The 16,029-nt window shown below is 39.9% G+C and overlaps 2 long non-coding RNA genes across 2 annotated transcripts in view; both read left to right on the forward strand.

Moving 5' to 3' along the window:
- Window positions 1–16,029, forward strand: part of LOC132155123 (uncharacterized) — a 771,383-nt gene that overhangs the window by 199,972 nt on the left and 555,382 nt on the right. The gene's annotated exons all lie outside the window — the stretch shown is intronic.
- LOC132154256 (uncharacterized) lies at window positions 2,755–3,531 on the forward strand. The gene is made up of 3 exons (XR_009437124.1): window positions 2,755–2,876; window positions 2,979–3,029; window positions 3,480–3,531. It is a non-coding gene; the product is annotated as an uncharacterized LOC132154256 (long non-coding RNA).

Consider the following 16,029-nt stretch of genomic DNA (forward strand, 5'->3'; position numbering starts at 1 on the left):
CGGAATGCGCTGGAAGCGGTGCTTTTACGGCGCCTCAGCGCAGCGGAGAATGCAGGCTCAGAGAAAAAGGCCAAGCGAGTCCTCAGAGTCACCATGGCAACAGCTCGCAGTAAGGGCATCCGCCGTCAGCGAGCGGGAGCGCTGCATAAACTTCACCCAGGCAGGAGACACAGATGACGTACCGGTCCCCCTCGCTGAGTGGGGCTCTGACGAGCCGCAGGAAGGCATCTTAAAAAAGACGCAAGCTCTTTTACGAGTGTGTGTCGCAGGGCGAACACACACACGCATAAAGAACAGTTGGATATAACAGAATTGAAAGGATATGTGCGCCGGAACGCGCAGCAGGAACGGCAGTGGAGACGGCGAAGGCCAGCAGCTTCAGAAGTGGCTCGTCCCGCTGAGATGCCTATCAGACGGCGCTTGCTTCCTCGTGATCCAGCGATGCGTGAGCTTCGCTGAAGAGATGAAAAATCAGGTGAGTCAGCCTTTTCGAGCTCCTTTTATAGGGTTGGGCCACACCCGTTTCGGCGGGAAGTGGCGTGAAGGGCGCGTAGCACCCTTATTGGTCTGATATTGCATCAGCCTGCGCTCGATAGGCTGTGCACTTGCCACAGAGCAGCCAATAAGCGAGCGAGCCGTCTCGCCTATGGCTGTGTACTGCTACAAATGCGCTTTACAAAAATTCAAAATTAAGGATTTTTTTTTTTGCTTCAGTATTTCGTGAAAAGAGACTTTTCCCGTAGCGTCTTAGCTAAGACGCAGTACGAGAGAACTCTCGTAAGAGAACTAAAAATGGTGTTCAACAATCGGATAGCAGAAAAGTATAATGATTACACGCAGGTTTATACAGATGGCGCTAAGGAACCAGAGACAGAAATAACAGGATTGAGTGTGGTGGTTCCAAGTAAAGGAATTGGAATTAATAGAAGAACCTCTAATATGTTAGGGGTTTATATAATGTAAATGCTGGCAATATTTATCGCTGTACGTTGGGTGGAAAAGACAGGGCAGCATAAAGTATTAGTTTGTTCAGATTCATCGTCAGTGTTAGCAAGTATAAGGTCATTTTATTCAAAAAGTCGGCAAGACATACTATATAAAGTCCTACAGTCAGTTACAAGAATATTTAATCAAGGAAGGCAGATACAATTTGTATGGGTACCAGGACATGTAGGGATAAGGGGAAATGAACTGGCAGATAAATTAGCCAAGACAGCATTATTAAAAGGAAATATAGAAATGCAAGTCAGTATCAGCAAATCAGAGGTTAAAAGTGTGATATGGAAGACAGTACATCAAATGTGGCAAGAGAGGTGGGATAGAGAGGGAAAAGGAAGGCAATTATATCAAATCCAGAGGGATGTTAAGTGTACAGTGATTGGAAGTGGAAATAGCAGAGAGGAAACGGTCATCTCTAGGTTAAGATTGGGACATTGTTTATTAAATAAAACAATAAAGGTAATAGGAAAACATGACACAGGATTGTGTGAGGTGTGCAAGGAAGAGGAGTCAGTGGAGCATGTGGTCTTGAGGTGCAGCAGGTATGATGTTCAGAGAGAGATGATGAGGAATAAGTTGAGAGAGATAGAGGTTCAGGACATGACATTAAAAGGGCTATTGAGCACTCAACATAGGGCACAGACTAGAATTCTTATGGGTTTCTTAAGGGACACAGGGGTTTATAGTAGAGTGTGAAGAGTCATAGGAGTATTGAGGAAGGTTATTACTATTACTTTTTTTTTTTTTTTTTTTTTTTTTTTAAGTATTATAATAGGGTTGAATAATGGTGAAGTGTGTGGATTTATATGCTTGGGGAGTAGGAGGGAATGGGGTGAATAAATATGTGAACCTGTTTTCTGATCCACACTCCGGAGCAGAGGGTGGCGGTAATGCACCAATTATGCTGGATGCCAACCGCCGTTAAACATTAAAAAGAAGAAGAAGAAGAAGAAGAAGACGTCAGGTTGAAGGTATGTAAAATTCTTTAATATAAATAGTCAATTAATTGAGTCTGACAGGGGTGGACGATATAGCGGTAGATAAGATTAAACGGGTAAAAATGTGTGAACCGGTAACGATAGAGATTTTGTACTATTTTCTCCATCGCAGTTAATGTACGAGCTCACGTCTATGCAGGTGGTATCAAAAACTTAACTTTTTTTCTTTTTACTTTTTTTTTTTACCAGTTTTTAAGCATTGCAGTTTGAAAATAACTGATATATATCTCGATTTCTGTATTTAAGGCCGCATATCCACTGCCCCTTGAGCTCCTGAGCAATTTTGCAGCTTTTTTGGCATTGAAGACACACTTAACTTTATATGCGTCATAATGCCCGTCTTTGAAAGTATCTTCATAAACACAATATTTTAGTTCTTAAGTGAACGTGAACAACTGCTGTGAGAAAAAATGCATGTGTTAACAGTATATTGGTACCGGTCTTAAAGGGGAAGTTACCTAGTATTGCTCCTCTCTGTCGTTCATGTAGAATAGATCAAACAGCAGTAAGAGAAAATCTTTCATTGCTCTTGACTACATCACTTTGGTATCAAGTTTATATATATATATATATATATATATATTATAAAATCCATATTAAAAATAAAAAAATAACTTGTTATTGTGATACAAATACTCATATTGTGATATAATATTTTGGTCATATCGCCCACCCCTAAAGCATATTGCGTTGAATCAACCGTGCAATGACAGACACAAGCAAGAACATTTAATCAAATAGACATCTTTAATCTCTATGATGACTGATTCCAGAGACAGGATTTTGATTCTCCACATTCCAATGTTGCGAAGGAGGAAGATAAGAAAACCCGTGCTCTACTGGTTTTAGATAAAAACGAAAGATATGGATCATCCTGTGGTTAATATTGACTTGATAATAGCTCATTAAGCATTTCATTCACTACGTTATCAATTTACTTGCTTTGCTACACATTTAACTACATAACTACTATTTTCACAGATGAGGAGAATGAGGTCCCCGAGCAGTCTGTGGATCCTGAAAATAACCCAGGTTAGAAATCAATCTTCTGAAATGTATTTTGTACACACTAATATGTAGTTGCATGCAGATGTTAGCTTAATGTAATATAATTTTATCTAGATGTAACCTATATTAATTATGAGGTGTAACCTACATAATATATTTAATTCAGTTTTTTAATAGTTTTACTATAATCAATTAGCGTCGAACACCTGTAGGTCATAGATAGGTGCGTAGGAAAAAAGACTGATATAGTAAAAACATGAGAAAACAAGAAAATCCCGCACACTATTACCTTGCAAAACAATAAAAAAATACTTTAATAGCAATGTTTTGATCGTATGATTTTCATCAGGCATAATTTTTTTATTGTTTTGCAAGTTGATAGTGTGCAGGATTTTACTGTTTTCTCATAATAATTTTACTATAAAATGTAATTTTGTATATGGTTACCAGAATTACATTAATTTTGTTTTACAGATGCCTCGTACCCAGACACTGCACCTGCTGCAAGCTGTGAAAGTGAAAAAGGTGAGATGATTAATGATCTATGTAACCACTACACAATCCTCATGTGACTGTTATATCAAAACTAGTCTTTGATGGAAAAAAAAAACAAAGAGTGTTACAAAAAAAAACAATGATACCTATGTTAAAGAGTCCAGGCATCTGTTGATGAATCACCAGAGGACAACCTTTTGAAACGGATAGAAGCATTAGAGCAAGAACGTGACTTTTTTAGGCACACTCTTGCAACCGTTTGTTGTGAGTAATGATTAGTACATTTACTTCAAAAATGCTTTAAAAATACATTTGTTAGTGTGAGTACTATACAATCTGGTTTAGTAAATTAGTCATACTTAGTTGTTTTCATTTATTCAGTATTACTTTTTTACTTTATCTGAAACTATTTTCAGTCTGCTCTCACCTAAGCTTATGCTACTCCTACATTATGCGTCAGGTCAGAGGTCTCTCTCCCGCCGGAACTAGACTTGCATACAGCCATTACCGGAAACCAGTGATTATGGTTTATAAAGTTATAATTATACATATTTCTCTTACAAAAACACATAACTTCGCTTCTAAAGGCCTTTATTAACCCTTAGAGCCATATGGATTACTACTTTTATGATGGATGGATGCACATTTTTTGGCTTCAAAATTCCAGGTACCATTCACTCCCATTATAAAGCTTGAAGAGCCGGAATATTTTTAAATATACAGGGAACTACACTAACCTTTTCCACTGGTGGCACTTGCGCAACTAACTTTTTCAGTTACTGGCGCAAAACATGATTTGGTCGCACAAATTTTTTATAGTAAGCCGCTCTGGATAATAATGAACAATAATGAAACTATTGCATTCAGATGTGCTTTTTATTTTACTTGCAATCTTTTAAACCACATGCCTTCTTGTTTTATTTCTTACAGTACACACAGTGCATTGCTCTGTCTTGGTACCTTAACCCAGGGCCGTAGCTGGGGTTAGAGGGGCCCTGGTGCAGGCTGTACAGTGGGCCCTGTCTGAAATTGTTTAATATGTACTGTATGTTTGTTCTATTTATTTGTGCTATTTACACAATTTTTACTTTTTTTTTCTTTTTTTTTTTTAAGTTAGTAGGTGTCCAGAAACTAATTTAAAATAGCACTGCATAGTCTTCACTGTAAAATAAAATACACAGTCAAACCAAAATGTATTCAGACACCTTCAACATTTCTCACATTATCACAGTTTATTTGTTATAGTTTAGAAATTGGTAATAAAATATGACAAGAAATCAGAGTTAAACTGTGTCAGAACTAATTCCTCTTGATAATGTCAGATATCTTTGATAGAAAGATATGTAATGGAATCAACCAAAAACTTCAGACAACTGTCAGTATGATAATATTTACACAACTATCAATACTTTGTTGAACAATTACCAAGCAAGCAATGCTTAATTTTGTTCAGTCTGTGGTGTGAAAAGGTTGCATTAGCAATTAAAGAAAGAAACACTTAAGCAAAACATGGTCAGGTCCCTAATTTTTATTTTATTTAATTTTTTTTTTTACAATTTCACTGGTAGTCTACAGTATGAAGAATTTTTGGATATAATATTTCACAGTTCACTCTATTTTGCTATACCCACTTACATAAATGAACAAGTGTCCTGCACCCACCAGTAAAACAATATAATCAATTATATCTGATTTTTAGTTTGACTGTGGATAAATTCTTGTTAAAACTACATAGTAATTCTGTCAAGAGCAGTGAGTGATTTACTTAAGATGATTTCGCCTTATGTTTTCATAGGCAGAGAGTGTGTAGGAAGGCTGGGGAAGGCTTATCAGTTCCACCACAGCAAAAATGCAGGAAGCAACAACACTGTAGCGAGTATAAATGTATTATGCCTTATTTCTTTGTGTATACATTTGGGCGGCGTTATGAAACTCTGCCCCCACAGACTGACGTAGATTTGTGGGGGCGTGTTTAAACGAGGCATTTTAGGAGGCGTGGCTGAGCCTTAACATTCATAAAGAATATAAATAATCATTTATAAAGATTCTCTTTGGGTTTGAGACTTTGAGCTTTGTAACTCAGCAGATCTTATACATGCAGAAACAGTTACATAACACACTGAAGAAAAATGAAAAGGAATTACATAATTTGACCCCTTTAAGTTAGAATAGCCTCACCATAGATATTGAAGTTATCCAAAGGTAAAAGAAGAAAAACCACACTCTCAAGATATCCTTCCATAAATTTATTCATACCATGTCTTACACAGATGCGTTTCGGCCTAAGCCATCATCAGTGTGTCACAAATTTATGAAAGGATATCTTGAGAGTGTGGTTTTTCCTCTTTTACCTTTGGATAACTTCTTTATTACTCGCACCCATTAAAACAACTTGGGAGTTGAGCGTGCCTTCTCCACTGTAATTCAAGGCTAAATAAAATATTAATTGTACAGTTAGCTTAATTGATTAGCAGAATTTTGTGAGATTGCAATGAATTAAGATGAGTGACAGCTTAATGATAATAAAGGGAGTGCTTTTATGTACACTTTCTAGATGATAATTTACATTTACATTTAATAATCTAGCAGACGCTTTTATCCAAAGCGACTTACAAATGAGAACAATAGAAGTGGTCAGGTCAACAAGAGAACAACAACAGTATACAAGTGCCATGACAAGTCTTAGTTAGTCTAGTACAGAACGCATTGCCAGTTTTTTTTATTTTTTTAAAAATAATTTAAATCAAAAACTTTCCTAGCAATGACGATCACACATTAGTATAATGAGAAAACACTTACAAGCTGCTGTCCTTCTCTGTTGCTCGGCTGTTTCTTCTGACAAGTGCTTTCAAAACAGCTAATTAAGTACTTTCACTGGCTTTGGCCACGCCTCACTATTTAGCAGATTGAAACTGGGCAATCCCACGATAGGCAAACACAAAACCAAGTGCCACTTTTAGCACGTTACCAGGGTAAGACACACACAATTTAAACCAAAAACTTTCCTAGCAATGACGATCACACATTAGTCTAATGAGAAAACAAGACTAAACACTTACAAGCTGCTGTCCTTCTCTGTTGCTCGGCTGTTTCTTTCTAATCCACTCAATATGTTTTTTTTTTTTTTTTGCTGCATTAGGTAAGGCAATGGTTAGGCCAGTGGTTCTCAATCCCTGCCATCGCGCCCCCACCCCGCTCTGCACATTATGGATGTTTCTTATTTAACACGTTAGAAAAGAGCCACTTGCATGAACTTTGTTCGGATTAACTGCGTCATCCCTAGTGTTCACTTTTCCCTACTCTCCGAGCTTAGGAAATCCATTAAAATTTATTTCATTTCAGAAAACTTTCATTCATGGTATTCAGTGTCTTCACACATACAAAACTTACTAGAGAAGTGTGAAGTGTAACATAAAATACCTTCATAAATAACGTTTTTATGTTAGGATGTGTAGGTTGTTGATAGGAGACACAGAACCATTTTATGACATACAATTTGAATGTGTTTTTAAGGAGGAATCGCATCTATCCTTACCCTAAAGTCGGTTTACCCTCTGCCTATGGATGTTTTGTAAAATTTGTAATGCATTGACAAACTGGGTATCACTTTCATTGTCCTTGTTAGACATTAAATGTAACACCTTTAGTGATAACTATGAATTATGGATAACTACATGCAGCTGAACCTAAACTAAAGTCTAACCCTCTAACAAGTAAGTGCTTGTTGTTATTTAGTATTACTTAGTACTAAAATGTATAACGCTGTAACAAGAAGACCTTCAAATGTAGTGTCACCACAAACAGTTTACTTATTTATTTTTTTACATTTAACAGCCAAGTGTCCAGATGATGTTCTCAAGAGATAGAAAAAAGTTATCCGTGCGTTTAAAAAGGAAGGAAGCATGACAAGAGCATTCATGAAGATCGGAGTGGACAGAAACACCCTTGCCCTCACTGCAGTTGTGGCTGAGATTCAAATTATCAGCCCAGAATTTTATCGCTCCATCCCTCAGTTCCAGCCTCAGCAAGAGGCCCTGATTTGATTTGATTTTGCCCTGAGGTGCTCAGAGGCCTTGACAACTGAGATGAAAGCTATGGAAGGCATTTTCTGCCAAATTTAAATAAATAAATGAAATGATTAAAATTAAAATTAAAACCAGATTAACGATTTCATTACAGAAAACTGTACGCAAAATATGTGACAAAATTGAGAATGAAATTAAATGATTTCATTTTCAGGTGACATACCTGTCAAATTGAAAAATAAAATGCAATTGGTGATTTCACATTTCATTTTCAATACAGTCTCGAGGCAAGACTGCCAATATTAAAATGAAAAGCCAAACGTGAAAAAGAAACTACACATACAGTTTTTACAAAGCTCTTTATTAACGCTCACGCAATAATAGTGACACAATTCAAATTTAAATGTAAATTTTACTTGTCATTTTAATTCCTCTTTTATTTCACTGTTTTCATTTTCGTTTTCATTTTCAAAGACAACCTGCATGCAAATTATATGTTAATGAGTGGGTGTGAAATGCGTGTGCACCACTCTCAGCGGTGGTATCATTATGTCTGATTTGTTGTCACCGTGTGTCTCCTTGCAGTAAAGTTCAGGCCTCCTCTTCGGTATTCTCCCTTTCTCTATGTCAGCCGCAGCCATCAGCACTTCTGTCATCTGTTGGGGTATCAGGCATTTGGTTTCTTTTACGGTTTTACAGTCAATGGAGCAGCTCTCCACGAATGAGACATCTGCAGACACAGCCAGCAGCTGGTGTTTATCTTCAGCTCCTCTTTTTGCAGCAGTGCCAAAGTACACGCCTTGTTCCCCTGGCACTTCGTCATGGCTTTTTGTACTGCAGGATTCATTCCCCCTCTGACCGCTTCCTCATTTCCCATCCCATCCTTTGTAGCTGGTTCAAAAGCAGGCTCAACAAGATGTTTCATTGGCTGTGGTGCTCGCCTACAACAATGCTTAATGCTTCACACCAATAAGTTCCCGTTTTGTCATTGCCACAATAGTATTTGCCTTGATCCGAAGTTCTGATTTCTGCAATCGTGACAGACATTCAGAACGGCCTGGAACGGTCCCAGCCACCTTTTCGCCTTCCAGCTCTTTCTCCTCAGATCTCGTACCACCACGAAATCCCCTGGTTTCAGGTTGAGGTTTTCAGGTTAGCAACCTTCCCCTGAGCAGCTTTCACCTGCACACAGACATTGGACAACAGAGAAGACATTTCTTTGCAGTAGCTCAACATGTCATGCTCACACACCTCTGTAGATGGCAGCTGTTGTTTACCCCCTCCTATCCCCATAAATGGTGGTTTACCAAAGAGAATTTAAAAAGGGCTCAGGTTTACTCTGGAACGTTTTCTCATTCTCATGTACATGAGAACGATGGGGAGCGTTTTAACCCATGTGAGTCCAGTCTCCTCACAACACTTAGCCAATTTGTTTTTTATTGTCCCGTTCGATAGCCCCTCCCCCTGAGGCCTTATACGCACAGTGTGTTCTCATATCAATTCCTAAGAACTGACCCACCTGTTTAATTACCTCATTGACAAAATGTGTTCCATTGTCTGAACTGATTTTTCGTGGGATCCCCCATCTCGGGACTATTTCAGTTAGCAGAGCTTTTGCTACTGCTGCTGCATCCTGTTTGGACGTTGGGAAGGCCTCTACCCATTTGGACCACATGTCCACAAATACCAAACAATTTTTTTCCCTTCACATGGGGACAGTTCAATGAAATCTATCTGTAAATATTCGAAGCGCCCCATCGGTGCTGTCTGGGATACCTGAGGCATTTTTATGCCTCTTGCTACATTATGTGTATTACAAATGACACATCTTTTGCAAACATTTTCTGCATAAATTGTGAACCCCTTTGTAAACCACAATTCTTTCATTTGCATAATCATTCCCCCTTTCAATGCGTGGTCTTTCCCATGCATCGACTTAGCATAGTGAGGAGTGTGTTTAGGTAAACAAGGCTTGCCATCTCTGCTCTGTTGTTAGGCCTCTCAAGGGCTGTTCAAGAATCGCATAATTTGGAATAAATGTTCTACAATATGAACACATCCCCAAAAATGAAAGCATTTGTTTCTTTGTCTGTGGTTTTGGGACTTCTTTTATAGCTTTAACCTTTTTTTTCAGACAGTGATTTGCTATTTGGTGTTACATGCCCCAGGAATGTAATCTGTTTTACTAACTGCAGTTTTGTCAGGCTGACTTTATGGCCCTCCTGGGCCAGATGCTTCAGGAGAGTCACAGTGTCAGCTACACATGTAGGCTCATCACGAGCACACAAGCAAAGATCATCCACATATTGTAACAAAGCTGTACCTGCTGTCAGGGTCAAAGGTTCCAAACTCCTCCTTAGGGCTTCGTTGTAATCGATAGAGGCGTTGTAATACCCTTGTGTCATTCGAGTGCAAGTGTAACCTTTGCCCTCAAATTCAAATGCAAACCAGAATTGGCTGTCTTTATCAACTGACACGCTAAAAATGCATTTGCCAAATCTACCACTGAGAAGAATGTTGCATCTTGTGGTATTTGTGACAAAATTGTGTATGGATTTGGCACTAATGGAGCCCTTTGCCTGACAGCAGCATTCACAGCCTGTAAATCTTGCACAAATTGCCACTCTGTGGGCTGACCCTCATCCCTTATCTTTTTCACAGGAAAATTGGAGTGCGAACTGGAGAATCATTGCATGGCACCATTATCCCCTCTCTTAATAGTGACTCAAACACTGGTTTTATACCAAGAATTGCCTCTGGTTTTAGAGGGTATTGACGTTGACACGGTCTGTAATCAGATTTTGGGGTGACCACAACTGGTTTACATCCTTTAATTAAATCCACATCATATTTGTGTTTTGCCCATAACTCTGATGGCACTTCTGCTAATGCTGGTTGTATATCTGAGGCACAAATAATTGTCATGCAATTATTTTCCCTTTCTCTTTTGTCAATGGGTACCACAACTCTCTCTGCTTCAATGTCATGCTCGCACTCAGACATAAACGCTCCCAGACTCTCACTGTGTTTCACCCTCTCTCCTATCTGTCTCCAGTCTGTGGCATAAACACAGCTTTTGACAAACAGTTCTAATCTGGGCCCTGTCTGTCTCCTGGCCTCGGAGAGCGATAAGTGAGGCACAGAATCTTCTGCCATTAAGTAAAACTGAAGCTGTTTTTCTGTCAGACAAACTGAAACTGCACACACATTTTCTGTCCAAAATATTTTATCAAAATGTAAAGTTTCTCCTTTTTTCCCCTCAAACCAGTCTCTTTCATACTGGTCATCTCGTTGTACCACAACATGTGACGTGCAATGCAATTTGTCAGGCAACATGATCTCTCTGTCAAATGGTTTTGTTCGATTTTTAGCCAGTTCACACATCATTTCAGCCCAATCAGAATTTATGATGTGCCATTCATATGCCCATTTTGGTTCTGCTTGCAGACAGCAAATCTGCACTTTCTCTGCCACTCAGACACCCCCAGAGTCTGCAATCAGTGTCAAATTTAGTTTGCACAATAAATCTCTCCCCATCAAAGGCACTGGACATGCAGGGGTGTAGAGAAAAGCATGCCTCAGCACCTCGCCCCCCTCTGTTTCACAATTCAGAGGCACTGTGAATCTTTCACAAATTACGTGCCCTGATGCAGAAATTGACTCACTAATTTCGCCTGTTAATTGTGGTTGGCATTGCAAATCACATGGCCGTATAGCTGACCTTGCGGCTCCAGAATCAGCTAAAAACTCAATCAATATCCCCTCCACTAGCATAGGATATTTAGGCATTTTCATAAAGGCTTCACTCTTAAATATAATCGCACATTTATCAGGATGTTCATCAACAGAATCAGACATACACAAAGGAAAGCAAGCTTTTTCTTCATTGCAGAGAGCAGAAAGTACATCAGTGTATGTGTGAGTGTTTGTGGTTAGAAAATTTTCACTTCCCAGACTTGTGACCGTTGGTTGCTCGCCCTGCACCCCTCCTCTCTGCTCTCCGTCTCCCTCGCTTCAGTCTGCTTGTTGATTTCGCTGGTTCTCCGGGCATTCCCTTGCCCAATGACTGTCCTTTTTGCACAGCCTGCATCTGGTACACTTGAATGTCGTATGTTCATCAGTCTTCGCAGATCCAACAACCCCATCTTTCAGATTTTCTTTCAGTTTCATTCGGATATCTTCCTACTCCTCTCTTCCATCTTCCCCCTCTCGATTGCTGGTCTCGCTGCGCAGAATAGCCCCCCGGCTTTGACACGGCTTGCACTACCGCCAGCTGCCACTCTTTGTTGGTTTTGGCTTTGACCCTTTCCTTCTTCGCTGTCTGCACCTCTTCTGCATGCAGAGTGTGTGCCAAAACAGCAGATAGCCATCCACTTTTCCATTTTATGTAACTGGTCTTTACTGCTTGTGCAATTTCAGGTCTCAGTGCATTCAAAAACCAGCTCCGCATGTGACACTCCCATGTGCCAGCCTGATGCCATCTGGTTCCTCCAACCCGCTGTGTTTGTTGAAAATCAGGTACAAGCGGTGGTAATAGTCCTGAACAGACTCGTCTCTGCTCTGGGAACAGTTGCCAATCTTTGCTGTGTCCACGCGCGCTGTAAATGCTGCTTTTATTCCCTCAGCCAGCTCTTCCACAGCCTTTTGGTAGTCTGCATTATCATGATGTGTCCACTCGCAGTGTTCTCTCCGACAATCCTCTTTCTGCAGCTTTCCACTCACTTTATGCCAGCTCGTAGCCCCCAGTTTCACTGCCAACAGCCTTCTCAGTTCGTTTTAAATTTATCACCTGCTTCGTCAGGGCTCGTGAGCCATCGCTTCCTTCATGTCCGTTATAGTCCACGGTCTAAAGACCATAATAGGCCCGTCAGGACCTGAAACTTCAATCATTGGAGCTGTTATAATCACATTTTGTTCTTTCACTGTTTGTCTTGTTTTTCTTTTCTTTGTTAGGGGTGCTCTGCGCACTATTACCTCTTCAATTTCTTCGTTGGGGGTTTCAGGCATGATTTCTGGGTCTTCCACTGTTTCTTGTCTCCAATCTGGAGTGCTATTGGTCTTCTCGGCGGAGAGCAGTCGAGGTCAGGGTCCATTTTCGCAGATTGCAACTCAATCGCGGGAAAATGTGTATAGGGCAGAGGTACATGTCTAGAAACACAAACATCAGAGCGGTTAGTAGGTCTATGTGAGGCATTTACATTTTCTTCACATTCTTCAACTTTCTTTTCCTCCTTTCTACTTGCTAATTCTTTCTGCATCATTCTCCTTTCTCTCCTATCTGCTTCCGTTATCCAACAATTCACAGTTCATTCACATTTCTCACACATATGTCTCACACAACAACCTTTCTGTCTCTCGCTTCCCTCTTCTACTGATTTCTTCACAGCTTTTAATTTCTTAACACTCAACGTTCCCTCTTTTGGAAAACCACGGTATTTAATTAATTTCCCCATATCTTGCATGCAATTTTGGCCATACACTTTTTTTCATTTGCCTAAAACACCAGTGTATCATATTCAACGAGCTTGCTCTGAGACTTTCCCATATCTGCTAGTTTCCTTCTCTGTGGATACCTTTTCCTTTGGCGTGCCTACAATCTGTCAGACGTCTCCAACAGATCCGACTTCCCCTGCCAAAGTCGGGGAGGCAATACTCGCACAGCCTCACTTCCCCTTTTAGAAATATGTTTGCGCGTGATCTCAACTTATCGCTTCGAAATATCTGGATCGTTTCGATCTCAATTTCTAACTCAATTTCCGATCACGCCAGTTTGCAGCAGTTTCAATTCCCCCTAGAAATGTATTAACTGTGCCGCAGTATTCCCACAATCAAATTCCCCTGGAATCACCCTGATTGTGCTTTCCACAGAGAAGGACCCACCGCTATGGTTCGTCCGTTTTCTAATTTAAATTCCAATCCTTATTTCTAAAAAAACCCAAATTTAGAATACCATGAACTGTCTCTTACCCGAGAGTTCTGTTGCCACCCAGGTTCTTTTCTGATTCCAGTGGTGTCCCCTCCGGGCCTCTGCGGTCGGTCCCTCTCTCCCTCAAACCTAATCGGGCTAGGGCTGAACTTCTATAGTCCAGGATGATCAGTCACCGTCCGCTCACAGGTCCAGAAGACACATCCAAGGAATCCCACGTTCTGACACCAAATTGTTGTGGCAAAATTAAATCAACTCTCGTCAGCATAAGAGACAGACTCAATCTCAGGCTATAATTAAAAAGAAAGCTTTTATTCTTATAAAGAAGGTCAGACAGTCGTACAGAATACAAGTGATTTCTGCAGAGTGAAACCAACCCAGGAAGAGGGCAGTCCTCCACCTTATATCCCTTTGCTGCTTCAAGGTTATAAAAAGTCTTAGCAGCTGTAACTTTCCATGGATAACATAAAACACAGTCTCTGTGGTTTGTTTCTCATACATTTACGACTTAGGTGACCCCCTCAGGTCATCCTCAGACGTCTGTGAGCTGCCTTTACTTACAAGTGACAGATTTGGAACACTGTACAGACAGCAACTATCATGCAAATAGCACCTACTGTATGAGACACACAGGACTCACAGTTGAGTGAAATAGCGTTAGGTAAGATGGGCCATTTTACTGACATTATTGAATTAATGTATATGAATCTATTTATAATAGTTTTTGTCCTCTACCACAGTGGATGCAATGGAATTCAGAAATATCAGTATTTGGGTTTTTCTGAAGCTATGATTGTGTTTACAGTGTGCAACATAACGTGTTCATGTTTCGCATATAAAAAAACACAGTATTTTTCACACAATTAACTTATCTGTATACCGCTGTTTTCACTGTCATAAAAACGGGCTGATGACTTCCTTGTTCTATAAAATCCCTCCAGAAATACGTAACGAGTTCTGATTGTGCCAGCGGTTCCTGTGTCGTGATTCGACAGCAGCTTAGCGCACGCGGCCCTCCTGGAAATGCGTTTGGACAATTTTTTGAGAAACAAGTGGGCAGGATTTGTTTTGAAAACCTGGCAATCCTGATCTGAATGCACATGTTGAAGATGTACTTCTAATCACAGAACGCCTTTACTGACGAGCTGCGAGAAATTTTCTGCACAGCGCTACCATCTAGTTAACAAAGCTAAACAGCGTTGCCCTTTGTGTAATAAGTTACAGAAACTGTTAAACGCACCAACTTAATAAAATACACTTAAGTTCAAGTTCAAGTTCAGTTTATTTATAAAGCACAAATAAAAACGGCCACAGGCCGACCAAAGTGCTGTACAAGTTAGGGAAAATAAAAGGTTAAGTACTCTAAAGTCAGCAAGATAGTTTAAAACAGAACACTTATAAAGTACACAAATAGTAGCAAACAATTTATGATAGAACACTCTTATAAGTTAAAAGCAACCGAGAATAGATAAGTTTTGAGACATGATTTGAACTCAGACAAAGTGGAGGCAGATCTAATATGGAGTGGGAGCTTATTCCACAGTGGGCCGGCCACTTCAAAGGCTCGGTTACCCCTCGATTTTAGCCAGGTTGAGGGAATCTGAAGGAGGAGCTTATCTTTGGATCTAAGGCCTCTAGTGGGAAGGTAGGGATGGAGTAGATCGGACAAATAAGAAGGTGCTAAATCATTTAATGATTTAAAAACCAGTAGTAAAATTTTGAAATCAATTCTAAAATTAATCGGAAGCCAGTGAAGGGATCTTAGGAGGGGGGTGACATGATCAAATTTCCTCTTTCCCTTCAGAAATCTTGCCGCTGCGTTTTGAACGACCTGTAGGCGTGACGTTTGGGACTTAGATATACCAAAGTATAGGGAATTGCAATAGTCCAGGCGAGAGGTAATAAGAGCATGGATAGCAGTCTCCATGGAGCGCTTAGGGAAAAAAGATTTGATTTTTGTTAAAGAGCGAAGAGAGAAGAAGCTGGACCCAATGACTGTGCTTATCTGCTTGTCAAATTTGAGGCACCTATCTACCATCACACCTAGATTTCTTACTTGGGGAGAGATGAACTGATTTAGAGATTCAAGGTCAGGGTGATTACTTAGCCTGGATTCTGAGGAGTTAAAAACAATGACTTCTGTTTTGTCTGAGTTCAGAAAAAGAAAATTATTGGCAAGCCAAGCTTTCACATCCTCAAGACACGCTGTTAAGTTGCCTAGAGAACTGTTATTTTTCCTAGACACAGGCATATAGATTTGCATATCGTCAGCATAGCAGTGGAATGAGACATTATGTTTCCTGAGAATGGAACCCAAAGGGAGAAGATAAAGAGAAAAAAGGACGGGAGCTAAAACAGAGCCTTGTGGCACACCACAGGAAAGATTACTAGGAGAAGAAGAGAAATTTCCTATTTTTACTTGGAAAAATCTATTGGTAAGAAAAGATTTAAACCAGCTTAAAACAGCCCCCCCTAACCCAACGCAGTGTTCCATCCGAGAGATAAGAATTGAGTGATCGACGGTGTCAAAAGCAGAGGATAGGTCTAACATTATTAAAATGACAGAGTCCCCCGAATC

Source organism: Carassius carassius, chromosome 12 (assembly GCF_963082965.1).
Source record: "Carassius carassius chromosome 12, fCarCar2.1, whole genome shotgun sequence".
NCBI lineage: Eukaryota > Metazoa > Chordata > Actinopteri > Cypriniformes > Cyprinidae > Carassius > Carassius carassius.